Here is a 14,497-nt window from a genome sequence, read left to right as displayed (position 1 = left end):
AGCTAAAGACTGATGACTAAAGACACTGAATGTTTTTGTTATACTGCAGATTGCCTTTTCCTTTTACCTAAATCACTTGTAGAGCTACAGGAGTAAAAACTACTTATATTAAATTAAATTACAGTTTAACTATGTGAATTGTAATCTTCCCCCAATTGAAATGCATGACACGCAGTAATAGGTTATACTGTCTGTATATGAAAAATGCAGCTGTGAATATTGGCTAGAGAAATACACTAAATAAAAAAAAAAGGGCAGGAAGATAAATTTATCTGCTGAAAACAGGGCTGTGAAGAACCTGAGTATTTCAAAACATGCAGATCAAAACACCCTCCAACAAATGTCACACAGATTCTGTGGTAAAGAGCACTGGTCTGGCACCTTCTTGGTCTGAGGAACCCAATTATTTGAGCTGGCCAGTAACCTAGCTATTTCACCCCATCTGAACTTTTAAATAACATATTGTAAGAGTCATCAGTAGAAGAGACATTAAAAAAAGATAAAATTATCACCTACTACTTGTTACAGGAAATAACTTCTCTAAATTTTGGTCTAGTTGTCTGGTTAATATGATTAATCTGATCGTTGCTACTAGCTGTCTCATCATCATATGCCTTATAGGAGTAAATGGGTATCCATACCTCTACACTGAGACCAAATTCACCCCTTTTGACTATCACATTTGAGAATTTTGACTGGTACATGTGAGAAAAGTTTGTTTGTATAATGAGATCGGGATAAAATCCTTTAACGTATTTCAGTAAATGAATTCAGTATTTCAGTAAATTTTAATGACTCTCTAGTCTGTACCTTATTGAAGGGACACACAAGAAGAGCAGTCAAGTACTTAGTGTTAGTAAATGGTTATCTAAATGTTTTACCCAATACATTGTTTATAGTCTCTCTCTATCTCATGGTATGTTTAGACATAGTAAAGTTCATAAAGTATGTTACAAAGCCATTACGAAAAATATTAATCAACTGTCAAAACTTAAAAGAACCCAACAAACCAAATGCAAAGCCACACCAAAGCTTGAAAATCCAACTAATTAGTTAAACTTGTTGAGGAGGGAAGAGGACTTTTGAAATGTGGAAAAACTGCAAAGTTAAGTTGCTTTCCTTTTTCTTGAAGCCTCATGGCTTGAAAGCCCAAAGGTCCTGATCCTGTTGCTCCAAACATAATTTCTTAAACCCTTGCAAGAACCAAAGAGCTTAAGAGCGGAAAGGGGAAAATGCTTCTATACTTCCAGCACCATGAAGAGTCTCACAGTGTTAAGTGCTTACCTGTGCATCCATTTCATTTAATAAACTCTGCTAGCTCTGTTAGTAGGTCTGTTTTTTCAAATGCTGGAGTAAGAAATTAAGAACATCTGAAAGTTATACGGATCAGAGCAATAATCCAAATTACAATGCAGACTGCTTAAACTCAAATGCATACGTGTATGTCCTAACACAACACTGCACATTCATGTACATTTTACAGCACTGAATTTTATGCAGCCAGTATGGGATGTTACTTTTAGTCAGCATTAAAAGGTGATTTTTCCCAGGGTCTCAAAAGTGCAATTACTATTGACTTCAAAACAAAAGGGAAGCAGCCTGCAGTTCTGGAAACCATGTCAGTCTTTTCATCTTGGAAACTAAACTCTCCTTCTGCAAATTGAGAAAAATATGAAAAGAGGGAGCAAATATTTGCACAGAAAGATATCTGCTTCTATTGTGCTGCATTAAATGAAACAGAACCTTTTATTTCATGATGGAACATGTCAGGGATGTTCATGCCACTTAACTTTGACTCCAATTTAAGTATTTGTATATGGATGCTGATGCCTAAAGCTGGATTCTATGAATATTCAGTTTTCATTATAATGAGTAGTTTTCTTGTACTATGTTATGCTAAATGAAGGACCTAAAAGAATTCACTGAAGTCAAAGAAGAATTATAGCAATGATAGCAGCAACAAAAAAAGGATCATTAAGAGTCTTTTGAATCTCAGTTTACAGATTTTATTTACTTTGCATCCAAGAGTTTTAGTGAGATGCAAGGTGTTACAGCCATTTTTTGCCCCAGCCTTTGAAATTATTTAGGAAAATTCTGAGGCATAGGCTTAGAGGATTATAAGGTCTGCTTAGAAATTCTGGAGGACAGGTATTAAAAAGTTCAATTTCATCACGGTAGCAGTAAGTCTAGCTATATTCCCCATTCTACCCACTGTAGTGTGCAATTTCAGGCTGCACTCATGCTCTTGTTCTGAGTGAAGCTTCACTGGTGCAGCCTTATTCCCTTGCTTCTAGTAATGACTCTTCCCTTACATTCCTGCTGAACGTGGCTGCCCCTCAGTATCTGCGGAATAACTGCTTATGTCAAAATTATTCTGATTAAAAGAGTTCCGAGAGTTGGTGTTAAAAAGTGTTTAAACTAACCTAGATTACAGTGAACAAATCAGGTTAGGGAGTGTCTACAGGATCAAGTACATCTCGTGGGAGCAATACTGAACAGTTGTGAACAGCGGGGGACAGGAGCCTGTTCAGCCAATTCAGCTGCTGCCGGAATAAAATGTGGGAGACACAGAGAACTACCCGCGGTCTTTGGGTTTGTTCCTTTATTTTCTTTTCCCAGTATCTAAAATTTTTATTCCTGACTGAGGCTGCCAAGTTTCCTCAAAACAATTACCTCTCCAGCAGTATCTGTGTTCAGGTGTTTAAGGCACATCAAGATGGTAGCTAAAAAAACCCACCCAAACTAAATGCCCCCACCCCCCTCCAAGCACCACCTCAATAAACCAGCAAGGAGTTTTTTAAAAACAGGCATTTTGGCGTCCTCAGTTCACCTTGGTTTTGCACCTCCAGTTGCTGCAGCACAGACGGGATGCAACATCTCCCACTGTTTGGGGACTGCCCCTAAAGGTGAGCCATATGTTTTGCAATACTTCCAAACAGCAGGATGAGATAAAGAAATCTCTGCAGCCTTAAGGCAGAGTTGCTTTGATTTCACTGCTTTGTGTCCTGCTCTTATTTATTTATTTATTTTATCGAGAGCTTTTGCAATTTAATTTATCTGGGTTAAGCCTACAGAAAAAAAAAAACAACAACAAAAAACAAACCCAAACAAATACTCTGTGTGTGTGTGTTTAATGCCTAGGAAATCTCCTGTGTTATCTGTCTGTGTAAGATTTTACCTTCCACTAGACAAATATATTTTTAAACAGTCTGGAATCAAAACAACATTCTCAGCATTCAAGACATTCTGTCATCACTGCCCATTTGTTGCCCTCTAGGTTTCTCTCAGCTGGCAAATTTCCCATTTAGGGAATTATCAGATTCATCTGCTTAGACAAGGCTGCAAAATAAAATGAAAAGCTGGATTATTCTAGAGAACTCATATTTTTCTTTCAGGGCAGAAAATCCAGAGCATGAGAGCTGAACATTAACAGCAAATGGAACCAATGTCTCAGACTTCACAATTCTACCTCACTATACTCCGCGAAATCTAATTTTGACTAAGATGCCACAACATTTATTTCACATTTATCCTTTATTTCTTTAAATACGTTTATTGCCACTTATTATGTTAACCTGTTTTGGAGCCCTAAATATTATGCTCATAGGCAATGGTTCTTTTAAACTGTAGTTCTAGTAAGCATGCTGCTAGTGCATACTGCTGCTTCTATGCAATTTTTCATAAAGAATTACCAATTGCTTTGCTACCATTTTCATTACACTATATTTTTTGCAGAGAGAAAGTGTAAGAAAAAAAGGAAGAAATCATGTCAAAATGAATAAATTACCAGTTTTCCACAGCAAGGTGGCTCAGGATTTACTTGTGTGATGGAGTAGCTTTCATGTCTGAAGCTGTACTGCAAAACCATGTTTGTGTTTCTGGGCCCACTGGCTGCAGCACCGAGATTTCTGGAAGCATATGCCATGGTTCTTAATATTATCATACAGTAAAACTCTACACAACCTTCTCGCATCTAAGTGTGGGAACATGACTTTCTCCCCCCTAAGCTGGAAAGAAAACTGTAGAAAGGTCTGGAGAAATGTCTCCACATCTTTTTTTTTTTTTTTAACTAAACAGCTAAAGCAGCTTTCGTTTCTTTGCCATAGATGAGTGAAGTAACAAAAACCCTGTGAAATTCGGGGTAGGATTTCATGTGCTGATTGCACACGCACATGCACGTGCATCAAGTTAAGCAGAAGATGAACATAAGAGAAACCCTAAATGATCCTAAAGTGATTAACATAACAGCAAACCCATTACCGAGCGAGAACTGCTTTATGGAACCCATTGTCTTCCAGTATTGATACTGAACCACTGTCTTACACTGTTCACCCAAGGAAAAGTCTATTTCAAGGTGTTATATTGTTGTAACACAGTGATTAATCAATTTCTTTTAGGAGTCTCCTCTGAGAGCTTAAAAATTGATGATTCACTTTATTAGTATTCTGTACAGCTTTCCATATTTTTTGAGTGGTATGATTAAATTTATCTGTGGTTGCTAATGGTCACAATATGGAAAATGCTCCAGACATGAAAGTCACAGTTACACATATACCCAATGGATCTCCTTAAAACACTCCCATCAAGGAGGACTGTAAGTGACAAATCCTTTTTATTTGTTCTCAAACAGGCTAACCTGAATACGCTGCTTGTGCAAAAGGCAGGCAGGAAGGACTCGTGAAGAAATACTGCAAATGGAACAGATAAAGGAGAGCATGATATTTGCCACATTTTAGGGTTGGAAATTAGTCCATAAACTCATTTGGGCTCAGGCCCTACTGATTCACATTTCACAAGATAAAAACTCATCCAAGATTTGATGCTATGAAATGAATACTACCAAAAAGCATGCTGAATTTGGAAATTTGGTGTATGCGAGTTCATCACTAAATTTAAAAGATTTTCTACTAGGTTTCAAGGGTCTTCATATTGCCTAATTTGTTTAGATGGCATGTTCTAGTAGCCCAGGCTCGGGCACCAAAAGACACTAAGTACTACACTTTGCCATTCTGGGCATAAAGTATCAAAAGTTTATCAAAGAAATCAAACCAACTGTTTAATAAGATTGCATCCATCATCCATAGAAGTTGCCAGAGATACAGACCTTCAAACACATTTTGGTTTTATCGGATGTAGCAAGATATAATAGCATACAATCTCACTAAGGAGCAAACAGATAAATAATTTTGTAGTATCCAAAATGATAGTTCATTCTAGAAACTGAAGTCATGCACCAAAGAATAGTAAGATATACTGTGATTTAATAAAAAGCAATGTAAGAGCACTCTATCAAGGTACCTATCATTAAGTAATACTGTTATAAGGGTCTAGCAACATAAACCATAGTTGATATCTGAGTGATTTCTCTGTTGTGTGAATTGCAATGTATACTCTGGAAGACCAAAGTTAGTTATGAGGAAGTTAAATGATCTTTTTTTGTCTCCTTTTATTTTTTCGTGAGCCACAAAGTTATTTGAAAGTAGGTAACTAAAGGGTGTTTTCAGATGGAAAAAGTACCTTGGTTCCAGAAGAGGCACTGGTGTGACTTTTCAGAAACATCAGGTTAAAAATAAACCATCATAAAAATTGCATTGTATTGACTCCGTGACTCTAAAAATGCACTCAAGACTGTCATTACCATTAAAGGTGATGAATACGTGCTAATTCACTGGTGATTTTTTGGGTACAGGCATCCCTCCACCAATGCACTTCACTTCTTCCTCCCCATGAAAAGGGAGCTCAAATGTTGTCATCAGATGGCAATGCAGACCCACCTCAGGGTTAGTGAAGGGGCACTTCATTAGGAGTCTGCTGACAGATGCAAACACTTTGCAAAATTGCAGAAGCATGCCATTAATTTCGGTATTTATTACTTTCTATGAAAGACAAGTGACTCAACGTTGGGAAGGGCTTTACAAAGCTAATACTTCGTCCCTGTCTAATGCTTTTTTGCTTCGTGATGCGCCCGCCTATTATAAGACTAAACTTATTCCAAAGAATAAATTAAGCAATAAGACATGACAAGCAGCGCATTTGTAGGCAATTTACTTACCACCTGAGGCGTGCTGCTACAGCCCAAGGCCAAAGGCTGAGTAACTTGAACCATTCAATAAATGAAATAATAATCGAACTGAAATGTGGGAGACTTATTTCTAGCATGACATGGAATTTATACATAGAACCAAGTGCTTCTGTGCATCTAGTGATGGTTAGTAAATAAATGATATTGTTGAGAAACTTTTTCTAACCATTGTTCTGAAAATGCTATCCAATACAAATTAATTGTAGAGGTTTATCTACATTGCTCTACGACCAGACGTTTTTTGTGAAATGACAGAACTACCTCCTGGACTTTAGTCCAGTATCAGTTTAAAAAAATCCATGCAGACATGTGTAAATACTAAAGGACTGGGCAGTACAGAGCAGGACAGATATCAGCCACTCTAGAGATTTGGGAACTGGCCTGCACTATCCCGATCACGTACCAATTAATTAAGGTCTAATTGTGGAAACAACAAAGATTTAACTCAAAATAATTTATTTTTTTCTAACAGCACTACCTCATCTCATTCTAAAGAGACTGTGCACAGACATGCAGCTGTGCTACTGTAACATTGTTTAATTTGTTGTTCCAGCTTTAATGAGTAAAACAATGACATTATTTCGGTTCATGATCTATTCGCCATTAACGGTAAAGTTCACCTCTTAAATAAATAGCGCAACAAGCTGACTTTAATTCGTACTCAGCATACCAACAACTGATTTTTCCCATAAACTCACTCTTTCTGCTCTGCTTTGTATCTACACAGTCTGATCTGGTTTAACCCTGGTGCAGAGAGCTGCCTTCCATCCGCATTCCTAAAAGCTCCAAAAAATTAACACAACTGGGAATAAAAGATGTGGGGTTGGACTACATGATCTCCAGAGGTCCCTTCCAACCCCATATCATTCTGTGATCCTGGGAAGTGGAAAGGCTGGGCAGTAAACTGTTTTACAAGAAAGTACAGCACCTGCTTGTTCCATTGTTTTCATTCTGCTCTGATGAGTCTTAATCTGTAAGGAGGGCTATTTTTAAAGACAAACATAAGAATTGTAATTTCAAAAACTGATAACTAGCTATTGGATCCTCTTTTCCTCTCTCTTCTACCCTACTCCCCCAAAACAAGGGAAAAAAAATCCATCCATAGTTGAATGCTGAATATGAACACATGTAAATAAAACCAAACCCCTTTAAACATCAGCACACTGGTGTTTTCTATGTTAATTAGTAAATGCATGATATCACATCCAAGATCTTGGATGTTAAAGACAGAAACATACAGCTCTGGGACAGGCTGCCACTGCTCCCTACTAGCAAAAATCCAAACAAGACTATTGTTATCGTCTGATTTAAGAAATCATACCCTATAAAGACGTTTCTTGCAGTTCAGTCCAGACAAAAGTAATTTACAATCTTATACTAGAAGTGCATTTGTGTTCCAATTTCTGTAAGTCATTCTTTCCAAGCATTTCAAAATTTTAATCTATTTTCCACAAAACCAATTCTGCATAATATACACAATATTTAATTTTTTAAAACACAATTTTAAAATTAAAATACCATAAACCCAGAGTTACTAGATCAAGTTTAGCCAGTGCCTCTTCTTTAACCATAGCAAAAGTAAATATCTAATGAAGAATGTATGAACAAAGAAAGGACACAGTGGTACTCTCCCAGCCCCCAACAGCCTACAGCTCTGGGACCTCCTGGTGGTTCCAGTATCGAGACACACCAGGATGTGTTTTAGTGGAACATTAATGCATACTCCCTGCAATTTATGACCAGAGAGAAAAATCCTCCCGTAGATTTTTGTCAGGTACCATTGTAATGTCATGGGACAAAATACCTAACTGTGATTTTAGCTATCTTAATTCTATTAGTTGATCACAACCCTGTCCTTAATTTTTATACTTCTTGTTCTAAGCACGAAAAAAATTCTAGCATTCAACTCCTTCTTGTGAACCCAGCCCAAATCCTAACCCAGACAAACGTGAATACTTCTACAATGAATCTTCATACTGAAACTATGCATGAGAACTGAGGATTTTCACAAACATTCATTCAACAAATGTGAAACCTTCACACACATGTGCAAAAGTACAATCTGTAGAGGTGATAGAGCTATCAAAAAATCAACCAGAGAAACGCTCTTGCACATTTCTTCCTTTTTGAAAAACTGACTTTAGGAATATTGTGCCTCTGGTAAAATGGTGTTCTTTTCATGCGAATGTAATCACTTGGCATTGCGCCTAAAAACATACCCAAAGTATGCAATGATCTTGAGGACAAGCTCATTGCTCATTTACATTCTCCAAACATTTAGTCTTTGGACTTCTATGAATTTCCTTCAAATCAGGGAAACAGAATTGCTGGGTTATTATTGAAGCATTCTTATATTTTGGAGATGAAGTGCCAAAGCCTTATGTTACAGCTGCTGCTGCACTATCTTCTACTTTATTCTAGCTGAATAATTAAATACCCTTTAGTCCCTCTGACAGTCCTAGACTCAGCATGGCTGTTAATCAATATCACATAAAAGGGAATTAGGTTTGGGCAACTGTTGCACAAGGCAGAACGGGTAAGGCACTAGAGAAAGAGATCTCCTCTTTAAAACTAATTCTGTGTATTACTACCAAATGTGCACACAGACTCGTGAACACACTATACATAAACAAATGTGCGGGGGATCCAAATTAACCTCAGAGATCCGTCACACAATAATAGCAACCAACAGCCACTTCTCCTTCCATTCTTTCCTAAATTCCCTATCTTCACAGATTTTGGGGAACGAAGAAACAGCTCAGCACCAACAAAATTAAAGTATTCAGTTTACAGAAAAAAAATGACTGCATTAAACCACTTCTGAAGCTTTTACCATATGATTGCAAGAGGGAAAGATAAACAAAAGAAGACATTTAATAAATACTATCTGAATTCTGCTCAGTGCAAAACACTTAGGAAGACTTATGCTTCCAATAATTTGAGGAATGTCTCCAGAATGTCTAAACTGGCCATAAGTTATGTATTTTTTCATTCTTTTCTTGTCCTGCAATGAATCAATAGGGCGTTAAGAGCAATCGTAGGCTGAGAGTCCCAACAACTGAAAGATTCACACAAGGGGTGTAAATTTTCCCCACACTGCCCTGCCACCGCGCTTACGCTCTGATCTACCCAGAGAAAAGGAGACGCAGCTCCCAAGTCTCTTCAACAACTCTTCCTTTCTGATGAAATACTCCAATAGCAAATTTAGAAACCCTTCAAACTTCCTATGAGGCCAGGAAATGAACTCTCAAGTCAAACAGCAGCAATTCCAGGTGGTTAAATACGTAAGTTAAAAGTGACAATGATGCCATCAAGCCACTGACACAGAGGTGGAAGACTCTATGTATTCTTTACACTCCTCTGTTCTGGATGGCCTCTTATATTTCATGTTTGAAGACCTGGTGTTTATAAAACACACTAATTCAACTTTAACCTTTGTACATTGTAAAAATGACAATTCTGAGTAAGGAGCAATAGACAGCACTTCAAATGGAAAACATTTACTAAGTAACTGATTATTCTTGATGTTATACTTTCTGAAGCCTTCAGCTGAAATTCAATTCTGCAAGAAGCTAGACCAGTGTTTTCCCCCCAGTCCTACTGGTAACATGAACAGAAACTGTATGTTCTATATCTAATTTATAACTTGTTTCTATTTTTTTTCGTCTCACCAAGATTTCCTTCGAGCTGTGGGAAGTGTGCTCCAGCTAGCACCTCCCTCAAAACGTCCCAGAAAACATCTTCCTTGCAGCACACAGTGGCACACTCATCAATCACAGAAATAACAGAAAAACAACTTCAAACAAACCTGGGCTTTTTTAGTTTCTTCAATCCCTTCACCAGAACTGCTTAGCGTCAAGGAAGACTAACCACCTTCTGGCTCCCAAGCTGGAGAAGCGATGGTGGTGTGCCAGATCTACGCTGCTGAATTGGCCAGGGAAGGCACCAGCTGGAGGGACAGGGGACCTCCGGGCACGAAAGGAAACAAGACAGAAGGGATGGCCATCGTCGTTGCTACATGGCCTGAGCCTTAGCTGTAGGCCCAGCCTTACCTCCTTCTGAAGGGGTGCAAACGGTGCCTTGCTGCTGTTATCTCCCCCTCCCAGAGCTCGCCCACTTCATTTCAGCCAACACCCTACGTGTTTTGTGGACCTTGGCCAAAAAGATTCTGGGGCTGCACAACCATTTACAACACTGATATTTTAGTTATTTTTTTCAGAATTTCTTAGTACACGGTGATTAATATACAGTCAAATACAATCTTTCCACCAACTCAATACCGCAACCTGCTTACCATGAAGCTGTGTTCCCGACATACCTATGGCATAATTTGTGCTAACCCACATTTACTGGTTTTACACACCATTTAGCTTGAAAGTAATGAATGATCCCTTCTTTTATACATGGCCATATTTTTTTCAAATGGAAATTAAATTTCAATTAACATATAAAAAAATTCCATCTTTTAAACACAGTAAGATCTTTTGAAACAATGTTCTACCAGTTATTAAAATGGATGTAAAATGTGCATGACATTTAATAAAACAGTTCTTCATTTTGAACCAATTCAATACATACAAGAGGAATTACCTATAACTAGTGAAATTAACTGAAATTCTGGTCCCTATGTCCTCCAAGGTTTTAAGACCAACAGATCTCAGCCTCTCTTTCTTGGTTTTCTAATGAATTGGGGTAAAGTAGGGGCTTTCCTGCCTAGTAATCTCCCAAGCAGTTTCTCATCTTTAAGCTAGTCACTAAATTGATAAGCAGAAATGAAGAGAAGCCCTTCACATGCTGGAAAGCCTACAGTTGAGAAATGTGGGTTTACTACTGTCATTATGCCCAGGTGCATAGGTAGAGACTTCTCACTGTTGAGTTGATGACTTGCTCTAAAACTCCAGCAGCAAATACTGTCTGAATATTATTTTCATTAGATCAATGAAAATAATAAATTCAAGACTCAATAGATCTCAATTTTGTGTAGAACTTAATAGGACTTACAGGTCATTAGTTTGTATTTCATATTAAATTGCAAAGAAAATCTGTTGCATTTCAAATAAAAATTCAAATATTTCACTTTTTAGAGATTTATATTGACTTGTGATTCAGCAGAATCTCCTCATGATGCAGCAATTATCTGGAGTGGATGCACTGTGTCAGGGAATACTGCTAGACTTGCAGAACATTGATTAAAAAGCATGTCTTGCAAAATGGAAGTGGTAAGTACAACTATAATGAAAGCATCCAGAGAAATCCAAGCAAGAGACTAAATAGATTGATACAGAAATAAATGCACAGCTCACTTCCCAAAATAGTTTACATCACCGAACTAATCTCTCTCTCTGTAGGGTCACAGCCAAGTGTCATTGTATTCGTAATCTAAACTGAAGCCAAAAATAAATATATACAGAAATAATATTTACAAAGCACAAGTATTCCACCTTCAAAACTTGATTTTCTATTAATACTTTAGAGGATGTCTAAATGCAAAGTAATTTCAAAAAACTACGTTTGACAGAAATGCTAATTCTTGCTTAAAATTAGACTTCCCCTAAATATCTTTATTTAATCCAACTCACCATAATGTCTAACAATTTAGGTCGGTTTAGGAAGACCTTATTTCTCCCTTCCATCAAAATGGACTGTGACACAGAGCAGTCTGTTAAATGGCCATCCTCGTCCCTCTTCCAGACAGTTTTCCTCTGACACCTTCCTCTTCTCTTTATTACAGAGGCTCTGGTTAGGATGGGAAACTGCATGAGACAAACCTTCCTTTAATTAGTGTGGATTGCTATGCCATGAATCAACAAATACACACCACCAGTGCTACCACTACAGTCATCTTTGCCTATTTGTTTGCCTCCAGTTTCCACTAGAACTCAGCTGCCTTAATCCCCCATATGCCACTCACCTTCTTATTTCACTGTGTGCCAATTCTTCACACTAAAAGGCAGTCTGTACATGTATGGAATTTTTTTTTTAATTATGTCTCCAACCTACCAGCTGTCAAACTCTACTTGACATTTACAATAGTGTCTGCAGAGTAATCTGTATCTTTTCCAGTTTTTTCCACCGTGAACTACTCTTGCTCTTACTTTATGAATTCACTTTCATTGTATACTTCTCATACAAAGCTTATCCTTTTTTGTATACATCTATATTATGGTTGAATACAAAATTTGAAATAGAGAAACAGTACATTCTTTATGACGAGGATGAATTGCCTAATACGTATTGAACAACTCCTCTTCAGTTTGGCAGGCAGAACGCATATTCTTCTCTCTTTGTTCAGGCATTCAACCACCACTTTGGAGTTGGGTAAAAAAAGCTAAATTAGGTTTTCAGTGAAGCTTTGCTATAGACCTCTGCTATAAAGTAAAAGCTATATCAAGCAACCAACAGTCAGCTTAAATCCCAAACGTTTTCATGTTTTGCATTTAAGGTTGGATGATAACTTTGCTCTTTTCTTTTACTGCAGCTCTCAAAAACAACGAGCAGTCTCAAGAGATGAAAATAGTTTCTTAGTCTGAAAATCATATGGAAAAAATCAACTGCCCTTTAAAAGAAGTTATAAATGTCTGGACAAACTTTTCCCAGATTTTCCTTCTTCAGTTATTTAATGAACATATGGTTATTTATAATGTGAGCTACACTTGTAGAATTTCAAAAATTAGTTATAAACATGCCTAGAGCTACGCAGCTCCGCCCAGGACTACGCTGACCTCACTCAATACCCTTCCAGTATTGTTTGCTTTGGGATCTCTTTGACAGTGAACCCATGTTCTTACTTCAGTCTCTTCTCTGCGCCTCAAAACTTACCTTAGTTTTCTTCTCTTAGCAAGTACCTTAGAGCAGGTTACTTCAATTTCAGAAAGATCATAACATCAGATATCAATTATGACAAATAAAAAACTTGGCCAGCGGTCACAGCTGATTAAAAATACATATAAAATGAATGCAAGCTCAGCTATATTTTAAACCAAGTATTTAAGGGATGATAAGGAGCCAATCATTTGGGTTAGTGAAATGTAGCAGAAGCTAATAGCTGTGTTGATGTCTTTTCAACAGCTACAATACAGACATGTGTCCGAGGGAGGCTCTTCCCAAAGTGAGGAGACAGGCACTTCTGGAGCACGATACGGCTGCTGGGTGAGACTCCACGCCTGGGGCAGGGCTGGCTCCGAGAAAGACCGACACTTCTGTTGCCTGATGGATGGGTAACCCAGGAAGACAGGTGAGATGACCCCATCCAAAAGACCCTATGTTACTTATTAACAGAGATACAGCCACGAGACTAGAAATAGAGTCTTCTATTTGTCTTCCTCATGTATATGCGTGTCTGTACTCATATTTTTTTTCAAACAAAAAGAGATAGGCAGCATCACCCTGAAAATCCAATGACTCTGCTTCCATGTTTATACGGTTTATTTTACTCTCTCTTAGTATCTTGGGCTTTAATGGAAATTCTCATGTAAATTACTGGTTTGGTCAAAATTCCTTCCTGTTTAATGGAGATTTAATTCAATTCAGTGTATCATTTAACTCAATAAATGGTAAACCGGCACTTCTTCCTTTGCAATCAACATAAACTGCAGATGTAAAATGTGTATCAGATGATGGTAGGCTTTTCCTCAAGTACTCTAGTATACTGTCTTTTCTACTTTTGAAATTTGATCCTACTGTAAAAAAAAACAAATACAAAACATTGACTGAAACATGAATGTTCCATATAACCATGACTTCAACTGAAAAAGAAACTGCTCATTTCTTAAATTTCTTCTTAAAGTATATGGAATTACTCTTTGTTTTAAATGTTTCTATCCACCGTTAATTATATTTTATGCTTCATGTGGGGATCCCAGAGAGCTCTGTCCTTGACTCCCTTATTTTCCACTCACAAGGGAATCTCATTCAAAAGTTATTTCAGTTATCACTTATGAATAGATACTCTGTGCTCCAGACTTGCCTCTTCTCCACTGAAAACCAGAATCCTTATCCATTTCTGATGTGATCAGGGCTTTCGGCTGCCAACTCCAGAATCATTTTGAACACACAATACTCTTTCTCTCCTTGCTCTGCAGCCCTTCTTGCTATCCCACTACATTTGTTAAGTATTGTCAACATCACAGTCATCTTGTTTTGTTACACATACTTTTAAGCCTTGACAACATTATCTTTAACCTACACATTATTCCAGACCTCCATCTGGAAATACCTCCAAATTTATGTAAGGATGTCTTTTTTTCTCTACAATCACAGAATGGTTTGGGTTGGAAGGGACCTTTAAAGAACATCTAGTTCCACACCTCTGCTATGGGGAGAGACGTCTTACACTAGAGCAGGCTGATCAAAGTCCCATCCAACCCGACCCTGAACACTTCAAATGATGAGGCATCCCAAACGACTCTGGGCAAC

At 37.6% G+C, this 14,497-nt stretch overlaps 1 protein-coding gene across 2 annotated transcripts in view; it reads right to left on the bottom strand.

The window, feature by feature from the left end:
• TBL1X (transducin (beta)-like 1X-linked) overlaps positions 1-14,497 on the bottom strand; it is a 145,080-nt gene that overhangs the window by 104,237 nt on the left and 26,346 nt on the right. The window contains exon 1 of one of the 2 annotated variants that reach the window (XM_014960320.1): positions 9,891-10,140. The exons of the other annotated variant lie outside the window; for it this stretch is intronic. The gene's annotated coding sequence lies outside the window, so the exon portion shown is untranslated. Of the gene's footprint in view, positions 1-9,890; positions 10,141-14,497 lie in introns of those variants that run through there. 2 annotated transcript variants of the gene reach the window in all.

Source organism: Calidris pugnax, unplaced genomic scaffold (assembly GCF_001431845.1).
Source record: "Calidris pugnax isolate Ruff unplaced genomic scaffold, ASM143184v1 scaffold188, whole genome shotgun sequence".
Classification (NCBI taxonomy): Eukaryota; Metazoa; Chordata; class Aves; order Charadriiformes; family Scolopacidae; genus Calidris; species Calidris pugnax.
Note: the sequence above shows the minus strand (reverse complement) of the source record. Positions and strands in the feature narration are given on the sequence as shown.